Raw genomic sequence first — 12,767 nt, forward strand, 5'->3', positions numbered from 1 at the left:
TATATTTGCTTGGTCTTCTGCTCATAGAAGAAATAAAACATTAAGAGGAAGTTCAGGTTCCCATCGATGATCATTTCCCGTTCTATTCTCTCTTCCTGTGTTCATGTACGTGGTACATTCCCACTTATGTTCCAGTAAGTCACACCTATGGCTGTGTGGGTGTATTAAGATTACATTTGGCCACAAGTAAAAAGAAATCCTCAAGTAAAGGGAAGAGGGTTCTTTAAAGATAAATATTTGTTTCTCTCTCATACATAACTCTTGATAGAGAGTCCAGACCTGATGTGGCTTCTTCATGATTCAAGAACCCGGCTTCCTTCTATTGTATAGCTCCTCCATACATGGATTCCATTCTCAAATTTATTTCTTGGTCCAAGATGGCTGTTCTAGCTCCTGCCATCACATCCACATTCCAGCCAATAGAAAGGATAGGAAGAATAGAGAAGAAATATAAAAAGGAAGAGAAGAAGCTGTTGGGGGCTGAACTGTGTCTACTAAAAAGACATGTTGAAGTCCTAACCCCCAGTATCTATCAATGTGACCTTATTTGGGAATGGGGTTTTTGCAAACGTAATCGAGATGAATTACTGTGGGTCCCAGTCCAACACAACCAGTGTCCTCATAAAAAAGAGGACAGACAGATTTAGACCCACAGGGAAGAATGTCACGTGAAGACAGAGGCCAATATTGGAATGCTGTATCTCTAACCCAAGGAAGACCAAGGATTACCAGCAACGCCAGAAGCTAGGTCTTCCCTGGGACCACCAAGAGAGCATGGCCATGCTGGTAAGACTTCTGGTCTCCAGAGCAGTAAGAACAAAGATTTCTGTTGCTTAAAGCCACTAGACTCCATTCATGCTACTTTGTTATGGCAGCCCTGGGAAACCTGATACATAAAGCCAAGGGGAAGACAGCGGGGAGTAGAAGAGCTCAAAGTTAATCAGCTACCCTTACAGAAGATTCCGAGAAGCTGCCACATCCCCGCGCTCATGCCACCGAAAGTAGCCAGACACGGTCCCAGCTCCCTGCAAGGACATCTTTATTCTGAATTCCCTGTGCCCAACACACGTGTTTCTCACAATGGGGGGGAGAAAAGGAAGAATAGTGATCTTTCTAAAAATTCAGATAAATGGCATCAACAATGGTGCTCCTTTTGCAATTTAAAAAAAAAAAATCATTTGTTTGAAAGATTTATCCAGGTTGAAATGTGTAGTTCTAAATCACTATGTTTAAAAGCGATATACTAGTCTACCTTGAGAATTTACCACCACTTATATTCTGAATAGGAAAATGTTGTTTCCACTTTTTTTTTCTCTTATAAACGTTGCTGCAGTAAATGCTGTACTATCTCCATAAGCATCTATGGGAGAATTTCCCTAAAGCATATACTTACAGGTAGAAGGTCTAAGTGACAGCATCTCTACATTTGCAATTTTTAAAGATATTTCTAAATTGTATTTTCCAAGTTGTTGTGCCCGTATATACCGTCTCCTGCCATACAACTCATTTTACTACCAACATTTGATTTTACTGGTCTTTTCGTTTTTTCCAAAATTACACGTGAAATAATCAAGATGTACCCATTTTAAATAAGTCTCAACAAATGTATGCCCGCATGTAAATACTGCCACAATCAAGACACAGAAAATTTCGGTCACATGAAGTAATCCCTTCATGCCTTATAAACAGTTTGAAGCCAATAGATTTGAAATGTATAGATGAAATGCAAATATTTCTTTAAAAACAACTTAATAAAACTGACATAAAAACAGCAGAAAATCTGAATATTCCTTTAGCTACTAAAGAAATTGTATCTGCAGTTACAACCCCTCCCTCCTGCATGCCCATGCACACACACACACTCACTCTCCCCGCCCAAATGAATTTACTAGTGAATTCTTTTGAGTTAAGGAGGGGAAAAAAAAAAACACCAATCTAACAAAATTCTGAAATTCAAAACAATCTCATTCAAAATCCCAGCAGGTTTTTTTTTGGTTGTTGTGGAAAGTGACTACAGGATTCTAAAATGCATATGGAAATGCAAAGGGTCAACCAAGGAAAGATAATCTTGAACAAGAACAAAGTCGGAGGAAAGCTGTTGGGGGGCGTTAGTAATGCTCTGTGCCTGGGTCAGGCGGTGCTCTCAAGGGATCCTCACGTGATTAAAAATTCAATGAGCTCTTGGCTTGAGGTTTATGCACGTTGCTCTGTGTGTGTTAAATGTTCATAAAATGGCTTTGGAAAATGGATGGGCGGTATCTAGCAGTGAATATGGGTGCAGCCCAGGATCTTTCAACCAAGCTGCTAAGCATCCACTCAATGATGAGTAAATGTATATCTTAATAAATGAGATATACAGTCAACAATTTGAAACAACTCAAGTCCTAGGGACCCATCATCTTCAGGCAAGTTGCTTTAACTCTTCAAGTTTCAATTTCCGTGTCTGTAAAATGGAGATCCTAACCCCTACAGCTACCTGGCGGGATCGTGACCAGGCAAGGGAAGCAGTCAAGACTATCATCTAATGTTCAGTACAGGCTCAATACATGATTGCAGATATTTTCATTGGACTTTTAAATACAGATGCCATCATCTGCCCTAATAAAGTACAAGACCCCTCCTCCACGGCTCCTACAAGCCCCAGACTTCTTCCAACCACAATGTCCACCTTATGTTTACTGAATGAGACAGCTAGGGTGGGAAAGGTTATTCTATTTGAAAAACCTCAACCTAGGTCTGCATCAAAGTTCCTGGTGACTTAAATGGGGAAGGAGGGGTACTGTGGGGCTACCTCTCCTCTCCCTTGTCTGAGACTACGGTACCCCTATTTGCTCAGCAAAGGCTTCAGGTCGCACCCCGTGCTCCCTCCTCCCCCAGAATCGCGAGCCATCAGTGAGCTGCCTCTTCTGAGTTCACTCCATCTGGAATCCTCTGGGAAAACAGACACGGATTGTGTACACCGCAGAATTAGCCTTTATATTTCATTGTGTGTCTGTTGAGGCGGCGGTGAACCAGATGTGGTTTTCGGCAGGCATGACTTCAAAAGCAGTAAACACACTTATCAGTAAACTGCAGAACATGAGGCAGCCGGCAAGAGTCAAGGTCACTGACAGGTGACATGGCAAATAAAGGGAGATTAAAAGCCATGCCTTGTCTGACATGGGCCCATTTGATACTTACCAATGGCAGGACACGGAACAGTGCTCACTCTTGATGGGAAGTCATTGAACGTACTGTAATTTCTTGGAAAGTGAGTCCCTGTCATTTTTCTCTAGGGGGAAAAAAGGAAAAGAAGTAAAACAAAACACAGGTAAGCTCTCTGCTGCTGGTCTAGATGTTTTCATTTATGTATTACTAACCTTTATTAAGAGTTTGCCATCGGCCAGATTTTCTGCTAAGGGTTCCTACCCTTTTGGTCCCCAGTCTGACCATCTTTACCCTCATTTTTTTTTTAAGATTTTATTTATTTATTTGACAGACAGAGATCACAAGTAGGCAGAGAGGCAGGCAGAGAAGAGAGGAAGGGGGAAGCAGGCTCCCCTGCTGAGCAGAGAACCCGACATGACACGGGGCTTGATGCCAGGACCCTGGGATCATGACCTGAGCCGAAGGCAGAGGCTTTAGCCCACTGAGCAACCCAGGCGCCCCTCTTTATCCTCATTTTAATAATCATTCTCTCTTCCCAGGAGGGGAAACTGAGAACCGGGAGATTTACGGTAACCTTCCCAAGACAGTCCGTGACCAGCCAGGACTGGAACCCAGAGATTACGACACTGATGCACTATGACAGAGATTTACTCTGGGTGAAGGTGAGAGTGTATTAGGAGGACATCCAGATGGCTTGGCTTTCTGGCAATAGGAACAATTGGCATGCACACTGAGTCCTACCTATTTTTTTGGACACCATCCTTCTCTGCAGTCAAGAAACGTGCACTCTAAAGAATTGCTAGAAATGGTCATTTGCATGCCAGAGCGGCAGAACCAACATCCCCCGATGCTGCATCTTTGTGGCATAAGGAGGATTTCCATAAATCAAGCTTTCTTCTATCCCAAATAACACTTACGTATGCCAGGGAAACGCACTATTTGAAAAAGCCTATTCACGAGGCAACTTTTGCTTTTCACCCACCAGTCTATTAAGTGCAGATTAAAAAAAAAAAAAACAGTTTGAAAATCAGGTTTAAACTACAGGGCACATCCACTAAGAATAAAGCAAATTAAAATGCTATGATTCTCCAAATATTTGGTGTCTTAAATAAGTTTGTCCCAGACAGACGTAAGCTACAGTCACTACTTCCTTCGAATTTTAAATGGTATTTGGTCTAAGCTGCCATCCTAAGTCCTAAAAGCCTAACATCCTCCCAAGATTTCTGTGAAATCATCACGGTTTATGTTCCTCTTGAGTACGTCTGCCTGTACGTCCCTGCCCCCCCTTACTCTCCCTGTCACACACATTTTATCACTCGAGGCTGTTCTCTTCTCTCTGCATTGTATGGACCCAGGGAATCACAGCTTCCTTTCCTGCTGTTCCTTAATATGTCTGTCATTGTCAACACTTTGAGCTGACCAAGAGGAGTCCTACCACAGCAGTACCAATACCTTAGAATTGGCCAATAGATATCTCAAGTCTACTTGACCCCTAACTCAACTTCTACCTCCCACTTCCAGAACTGACAGAATAAGCTCTGTTCCAGCCGCTGTGGCCCCTCACGGCTCCTCAGTCCTGCCAAATTCACTCCTACCCCAGGGCCTTTGCACTTGCCAGATGACTGTCCCTCAAATAGCCTCAAGATTGCTCTGTCACTTCCATCATGTCTCTGTGTACAATGTATCAGAGACACCTTCCTGATCATTCCTCATAAACACACCTTGATCTTCCTTTCCTCCTCTGTCTCTGGAACTCTCATCGACACCTACCATATTGCCTATTTTTTTTGCTCACTTTTAAAAATCTGTCTCTGTTGCCAGAATTCATGTCCCATAAGGGTGGTGATTTTGCCTACTGAGTTCTCTCCTGCATCCCCAGCATCTAGAACGGAGGAGTACATAGTGGGGGATCAATGCAGTGTGTTGATGGAGTAAAAGAATCCGTAAACACACTTTCTATTTAATTAAAGTGTTCTTTCCAGGAGCCATGTCAACACGATCACCTCGAAGTATAATTAAGTAATTAGGGTGATATTTTGCTAGTACAGAGAAAGCACCACAAGGATAATGTTATAGTGGAAGAGAACTCAGGATCTGGGCTAGAATCCAAAGGCTTCTACCAAAAAAAAAAAAAAAAAAGAAAGAAACAGAAAACAAACAAAAAAAGTAAATTATCTCATTAATAATTTTAGATTGGCTAGAGGTTGAACCTCTATGAAAACCTAAATGGAAACCAGGAGTCGCCACTTAACTGACGGAGCCACCCAGGTGCCCCTCACTTTGCTTTTTCATGCAGCTATTAGAAAATTTCAGATGACACTGTGCAGGGGCACCCGGGTGGCGTAGTCAGTTCAATCTCTGACTCTTGGTTTTGGTTCAGGTGGTGACTTCACGGTCTTGAGATGGAGCCCCACAACGGAGTCTGCCCAAGGTTCTCTCTCCCTGTCTCTCTACCCTATTGCTCATCTCTCTAAAATAAATAAATAAAATCTTTAAAAATAAATAAATACATTACATATGTGGCTCATAGTCTATTACAGTCGGACAGCACCGTTCCAGATTCTCACTCTCCTCTTACACACATATACGTGTATATATCTATTGTTTATTAAAATAGAGGAACACTGCACAGACTGTCTCACGCACCTGCTATTTTCACGTAACAATTTACCAGGAACATTCCTGCATGTCAGGAAATTAGATTCTCATCGTTATTTTTAAGGGCTCTAGGGTATAACACTAAGTGCCTTGGAGTTTATTGAACCTGTAATAGAATTTTTCTAGGCTACTTCGTCTTTTCCTTTTCTTCCCTTCCCTCTTTCTCTTCTCTTTTTCTCTGTGTTATTGGTATAGAGTGTCCTGTGACAAGCTGCATTACAAGAAGCCATGTGTACATGTCCTGTTGCTTCCCTAGGATAAATTCCTAAAATATATTTAGGATTCGTGGGAACCAAGTAAGTGACAAGAGCATTGGACCGGCCACTGTATGAACTGGGGATACTATGAGGTAGAGCAGTAGGGTGATTTCTAAAGCCTTTGACCAATGGTTTCAAGGTTCAGGCGCACATGGCCCTGGACACAAGAGACAGTGTAACGGGGGGTTGGAAATATAGGGCCTTGGAGACAGACAAGCCAGTTTCTGATCCCAATTCTCTGTCACTTCTAACCGTGTGACTTTCAGCCATTTCTGTAACCTCCCTGAGCCTTGGTCCCCATACCTAAGAAACAGGAGTATTAATTATAACTCCCATATAAAATCTCTTAAGGTCTGAATGAGATGCCGGTGTAATTATTCAGTACAGTGCCTGACTCTGGGCAAATCTTTTGGTGATTATTAACATCTCTGAGATCTTGTTTGGCGCTGCCAATCAACACATACACACACACACACACACACATACAGGCACACAGATTTCTGCATTTTTATCATACTCTCCCCCTCTCTCAACGACTTTTTTCAAATAGGGGTCTATTTGCTAAAATAAATTGAAATGGGTAAAGAGTATAAGGCACAATTTATACTAGATATATCTGCAATTACTAACTCTGAATTAAACATATCCCTTCATGAATAATGAAGCAGAAACAGGCCAAAGGAAAAATGAGATAAGATCTTAAATCCATGTATTTTTAATTGCTTCATTATCTCAATTTTGCTATGAATAGCAGTGGGTACAGTTTGCTGTTTAAAGCACAAAAAGAAATAAGAATTTTCAGCCAAATCACAAAAGGCTATCAAAAATTAATTTTGTGTGCTGTGATCATTGAAAAATGTAAGTGATTTTGAGGCAGAGTGACATTAAAAAATACCATTTATATGCTAATAATAAATGTATTTTCTTCATTTTGATGCAAAATAAATTTTATTTTCATTTTAATGAACTGTAATGAATTATAAGCTTTCGCTTTTTATCTTTGGGTAAAAGTTTGGGACAGATAGCAGAAGGTTGGCACATGACAGGCAAAAGGTCTGAGAGGGAATGGAAAAGGGACAGGTCCTGTCAGCTGGTACTGACCTCCTAAACTGCATGGGAACCTTTGGAGTTGAGGTGGTTTTCGTTAGGTTTCTAGAAATTTCCAAATGTCAGATTTACCTCAGAGGCGGCAAACTAACGATCAGTGCCATATTAGGAAAGAGTATCTACGAACTCTATTGAATTAATCTTTTATTTCTCACATGGAGCAACAGCCACACTCTGGAATTTGAAAGAGAGCACAGAGACGCGACTGTTGGCATAAGTATCTCTCTCTGAAGGATATTTTTCAACAATCATACTCATTCTTTGCCAAACCCTTACTCTTGTCTGGTACTTGGCTAAGTATTCGATCCATTCTTCTATCTAATCTTCATGAGGGCTCTAAGCAGGTAGTCTTATTATAATCCTCAGCCTACAGATGAGACACTTAGAACCCAAAGGAAGTAACCAACATCACAGATTGTTAGTTGTGGAGTTTAGATTCGAACTCGTATCTGTCTATGAGTTAAGTGCCATACATTTACTTATGTATAATGTTGACTGCCTTTTAAAAAGAGGAAATCAGGGATGCCTGGGTGGCTCAGTTGGTTAAGCAGCTGCCTTCAGCTCAGGTCATGATCCCAGCGTCCTGGGATCGAGTCCCACATCGGGCTCCTTGCTTGGCAGCGAGCCTGCTTCTCCCTCTGCCTCTGCCTGCCACTCTGTCCGCCTGTGCTCACTCTCGCTTCTCTCTCTATGACAAATAAATAAATAAAATCTTTTAAAAAAAAATAAAAAGAGGAAATCAGATGGTAATGTTTAAGCCGAGTAAATGAATTGCGAATGGTAAAATTTCAGGCATCTGTGAGAAAAAAGATGCTTGTCACTGGGGCGAAGGGGAAGAATGACACTGGGGTGTCCTGGGATGTCACTGTCCATTCTGCCTCCAGGAGGAAGGAACCTGCTGGGGACCTCACCTATGTCCTAGCTACAGTTAAAGCCCAATTAGTTACTTAACCATATCGGAAAGGATGGAGTGCGTGAGACTTCCACACGTGCATGTTGGGGCAATGGTGGAAAACACCCAGAGCCCTACTTGGTGGAGAGGCCATTCATTCTTCCTTGAGGGTCTGCCATTATTCTCAGGTATCTGACTTCTTTGAAGCGAGAAGCCAAGTTTCCAAATTCATTTCTGTGTTCCCCTCATCCCTTACTCTAAGATCACGGACTGCCTTTGCTGACTTGGTTGTTGATGTTAATTCCCTTTAACCAGGGTCTCTTTAAATGGGACCTTGTGAGTTATGGAGCAGTAATTCACCCCTTCAGATCTAGTGGACCCAAGGCCACAGGCCAGCTCTTATTAAATGGAAAGGTCTGAATTATTATCCTATAATTCACCTCTTGGAAGTGTCTTAATTCAATTACACTAGGTCCCTAAATGACTATTAAAAGAAATAGAAAAAAGGGTTCTGGATCCTTTTTGTTACAATCCAAAGTAATTTGCAGTGCCAGAGAGTTCTTCCTCTCAAGTTGTTAGGAAATTAAACGGAAAGATGAAAGAAAAGAGCCTCTTATCGCCTGCAATGCTAGTAGATAATCAGTCGTGCCTTAACTGATGGAAATGTGGCAGGGGTAACAGCAACCAAGTGTCCTCTCTGTGACCGAATAAACCCCTTTGGTTCATATCTGTCCCCCTTTCCCATTTTTGCATTCTTCTCCTAAGTTTAAGACTGGTGCTCTATTCTGTTACAACTTTGTTATGCCCCTTAGGACAACATAATACTTTATATGATAAATGTAGATGGTTAAGACTTTGTGACCTGACGAGCTTCATCAGAAGCAAAGATAATCCAATCTTGGCAATAACCAAAGAATTTGAGATTCCCTTGGGTCTTACTTAGGGTCTGAGACAAGGATTCATACATGCATAGTTGATGTGAGAAGGAAAAGTAGTGAGATTGGGGAGGGAAAGAGGTCAATTCTCAGGGCATCAAGTAAGAGACTCCTATGGGCAACGGGGGCTCCATCCCACTGGGGAGCCCGAGGGAATGGCGTGGAACACAGTGGTTGGGATTGGTGGTATTTATACCAACTTCCCTTGGGCACAGGTTAAGAACTGCTCAGGAAAATGATAAATTGGCCAACTTTGTCCCTACTGTCCTTTCTAAAGCTCAGAAACACTCATCGTCAGGTCAATAAAGGGCACAGGTAAAAGCATGCATGTTCCCAGGCTCAAATCCTGTCTCATGATCATAGCAGTTATTATTAGTCCTGGGATCATGAGTCGTTACTATTGTGAGACTCTGGTTCCCCATCTGCAAAACAGAGACAGTATTTCCCAGGGGGCTGTGGGAAATAAATGAGTTCAGGTTCTTACCTTAGTAGAATACCTAGCACGCGAATGGCCACTATGATCCAAGGAGGTAGATGAGGCTTTGCTTTGCGGGTAGCCAGGAAAACCCTCTCTCCTGAAACGGGCAGGTCTTTAAATCACTACCCCTCCCTTCTTAACCTGGTCCATTTCTAACTTTCTGGACCAATTTAGTCTCATAGGCAGAAAACAGATGGTTCCCAAGTATCTAAGTAGAGATCGTCCTCCAATGACGTACAAATCACATGTAGCTACATGAATAAATATACGTAAATACATGAATAAATGTATTTAAAATTTCAGGTTTCTGGAGCGCCTAGGTGGCTCAGTCGGTTAAGCATCCAACCTCTGGCTCAAGTCACGATCCTGGAGTCCTGGGATCCAGCCCCGAGCTGGGCTCCCTGCTCAGTGGGGAACCTGCTCCTTCCTCTTCCTCTGCCTGCCACTCCCCCTGCTTGTGCATTCTTTTTGTCTCAAATACATAAATCTTAAAAAAATAAAATCTCGGATTTCTATCGAAATGTCTAAAGGTCCTGCCGGCTGGGTCCAACTGCCATTTTTGCAGCACTGGGGAGACGTGAAGGACAGATGCTTCCAGCCTGAGACCCCCAGGGTCCCCCAGTTCCCACGACTCCCTATTTGAATGGCCTGCTTTATGCCTTCCAATTACCTGCCTGGCCTCTGTAGGCATTTTGGGGTTTGTAACTTCTGTTCTAGTTCTTCCAATCAAAAGCCATTGCTCTAGACATACTCCCGCGTAACAACAAAGGTCTATCCAAAATGATTTATCTTTCACCTCATTTTAATGGAGAAAAGACTACTGAGATGGGAGTCATATAATCAGCTATGAGTGCGGTGTACGGCAGGGTGGATGTTGACGCTGCTTGGGACATTCTGATGGAACAACTCTGGCTCAGAATAGGAAACTGTGCTTCATCAGCAAGAATGAGAGACCCAGGGGCGCCTGGGTGGCTCAGTGGGTTAAAGCCTCTGCCTTCAGCTCAGGTTATGATCCCAGAGTCCTGGGATCAAGCCCCGCATCAGGCTCTCTGCTCAGCGGGGAGCCTGCTTCCTCTTCTCTCTCTGCCTGCTTCTCTGCTTACTTGTGATCTCTGTCAAATAAGTAAATAAAATCTTAAAAAAAAAAAAAAAAAAGAATGAGAGACCCAGGCTGGGCAGCCATCGGACTAAAGGAGCGAACAGGCACAAAGCCACCAAGCTCAAGTGTGCAGCCCACAGTGATGAGATAAGGCTGATGCCTGTGCTTTAGTCTAACAGGCTTGTAACCGACTCATCTCCATCTGCCTCTTGTGCACAGGACATCTTTTGTACCTGGGGTGGTCACAGACAAGGAAATGAGGGGCCGCGGGTGGTGATTACTTAATAAGGAGGAGTGCTGGGCACAGGGCGGAAAACTGCTTCTGCTGAAGCATAAAGGAAACGGGTCAGCATTTTGCGAGGTCTGGAGGGAAGAGCGCCATCCCTGGCTTCTTGGCCCATCTGCTCGCTTTAAGAAATTTGCTGACCTTGTCAACAGATTCCATCCACGGGCACGTTCTGTTCAGCACAGGATTTCCCAGGCTCAGTGTTACTGACATTTGGGGCTGGGTCATGCTTTGCCGTTGGGGGCTGCCCTGCACTTTGCAGAATGTTAGCAGCATCTTTGGCCTCAGTCTTCACCTGTGCTACCTTCCAGGCGGAGCCCCTCCCCAGATGTGCAACCACAAATACCTCCAGACATTGTTAATGTTGCCTGGGAAGCAAAATCACTCCTAGTAATGAACCACTGGTTTTAGCCTGCACTGCATTTAACTATTTTTTCAAATCAGTGGACTCTCTTTTAAAATTAAGGAGAATCACTTTAAATCTTCGTTTCTCGCCTCTCTATGAAAAGGTCAAATGAGTTAGCAATACTGGGTCCAGCCCCTTCCTTCTACATCTTAGCCTCTGTTACCCCTCCCCCTTCCCCTCCTGTATTTCTGCTCCCCACCAATTCCTCCTCTCGACTCACTCTCCTCCAGCCACACAAGTTCCTGTCCAGATGTCCTCCTGCCTCAGGGCCTTTGCACCTGCTGATCCTGCCACCTAGAAAGCTTTTCCCCAGATGTGAGCATCCCTTCCTTCACCCAAGCATTACCTTCCTGGTAGGAATTTTCTCTGGCCACTCCACCTACTATTTCAACACCCCCACCCCCATATTTCCTATTCCTATTCCCAATTTTATATTTTCTCATCAGCATTTATCTAAGTGGTTATATAAACAACTGTCTTTCCTTAAAATCTTGATAGTTTGTTCATCATGGATATTTTTGCATTCATTTTACTTTTTTAATACTGCATTAAAATACCATTTATCTTGATCACTGAGTTTTTTTGCCATCCTGCCCTAAATTGTGCAAAGTGCATGCCTCATTTGCCCAACCCCAGTCCTGGCACTATTACACACGCTGACTTATTTATCTTGCTTATTGTGTGTCTACCTCTGGCATGACATAATCTCCATGAGGACAAGGCTTTTTTATCTACTTTGTGCCCTGCATTCGATGTGTGCAAGGTATACAGTATGTGTATAACCCATAATTAACAACTGAATGAATGAATTCCTGGCAGGCAATACTTAACTACAGCTGAGATTCCGTATCCCAGTTTTATACCAAATTTATTCATTCATTCATTTTGCAAACACATAGAGGACACCTACTAAATGCCAGGCATTGTGTTAGGTCCCAGAAAGGAAGAGGTGAGTGAGTTCCACCTGTCCTAAAGCTTACGGATGGATGGGGGCCAATTACAATATGGAGAAGTAAGCCTTGTGATAGAAACAGAAAAGTTATAACTTTAACATATGAGTTGCGGGAGGGGGTGCTCACCAGTCATCACATAACAGTGGGAGGAGATAGCACAGAAGGTTTCCAACAGCAGTGCACATTCTCTAACCTCATGGAACCAAAACCCTTCCCAAAGATCAGGAGACACAGTCCATATTCACCATCATTTATTCTACAAATATGTACTGAGTAACCATCGGCTGCAAAAGCACTCTTGTAAGCCATAAGAATATCACAGCAAGTAAGTCAGAGGCAAGCATAAAATAACGAATTACAAAATATCTAATTGCTATTATAAGTGGTCTGAGGAAGGTACAAGGAGTATCAAAAGAGCTAGAAAGGGGAACCCAATTTAGACTAGAATCAGGAGAACTTCCCTCAGAAGACACTATTTAAACCTTATAAAAAGGAGGTGACTAAACAAATAATGCAAAGGACTGAGGGCATTCCAAGCAGAGCACACAG

At 42.8% G+C, this 12,767-nt stretch overlaps 1 long non-coding RNA gene across 4 annotated transcripts in view; it reads right to left on the reverse strand.

Moving 5' to 3' along the window:
* Window positions 1-12,767, reverse strand: part of LOC125090476 (uncharacterized) — a 365,554-nt gene that overhangs the window by 72,927 nt on the left and 279,860 nt on the right. For all 4 annotated transcript variants that reach the window (XR_007124346.1, XR_007124345.1, XR_007124347.1 and 1 more), the window contains one exon: window positions 3,181-3,271. This is a non-coding gene — a long non-coding RNA (uncharacterized LOC125090476). The remainder of the gene's footprint in view (window positions 1-3,180; window positions 3,272-12,767) is intronic.

The sequence above is a fragment of the Lutra lutra genome, chromosome 18 (genome assembly GCF_902655055.1).
Source record: "Lutra lutra chromosome 18, mLutLut1.2, whole genome shotgun sequence".
In the NCBI taxonomy this organism is placed as follows: Eukaryota; Metazoa; Chordata; class Mammalia; order Carnivora; family Mustelidae; genus Lutra; species Lutra lutra.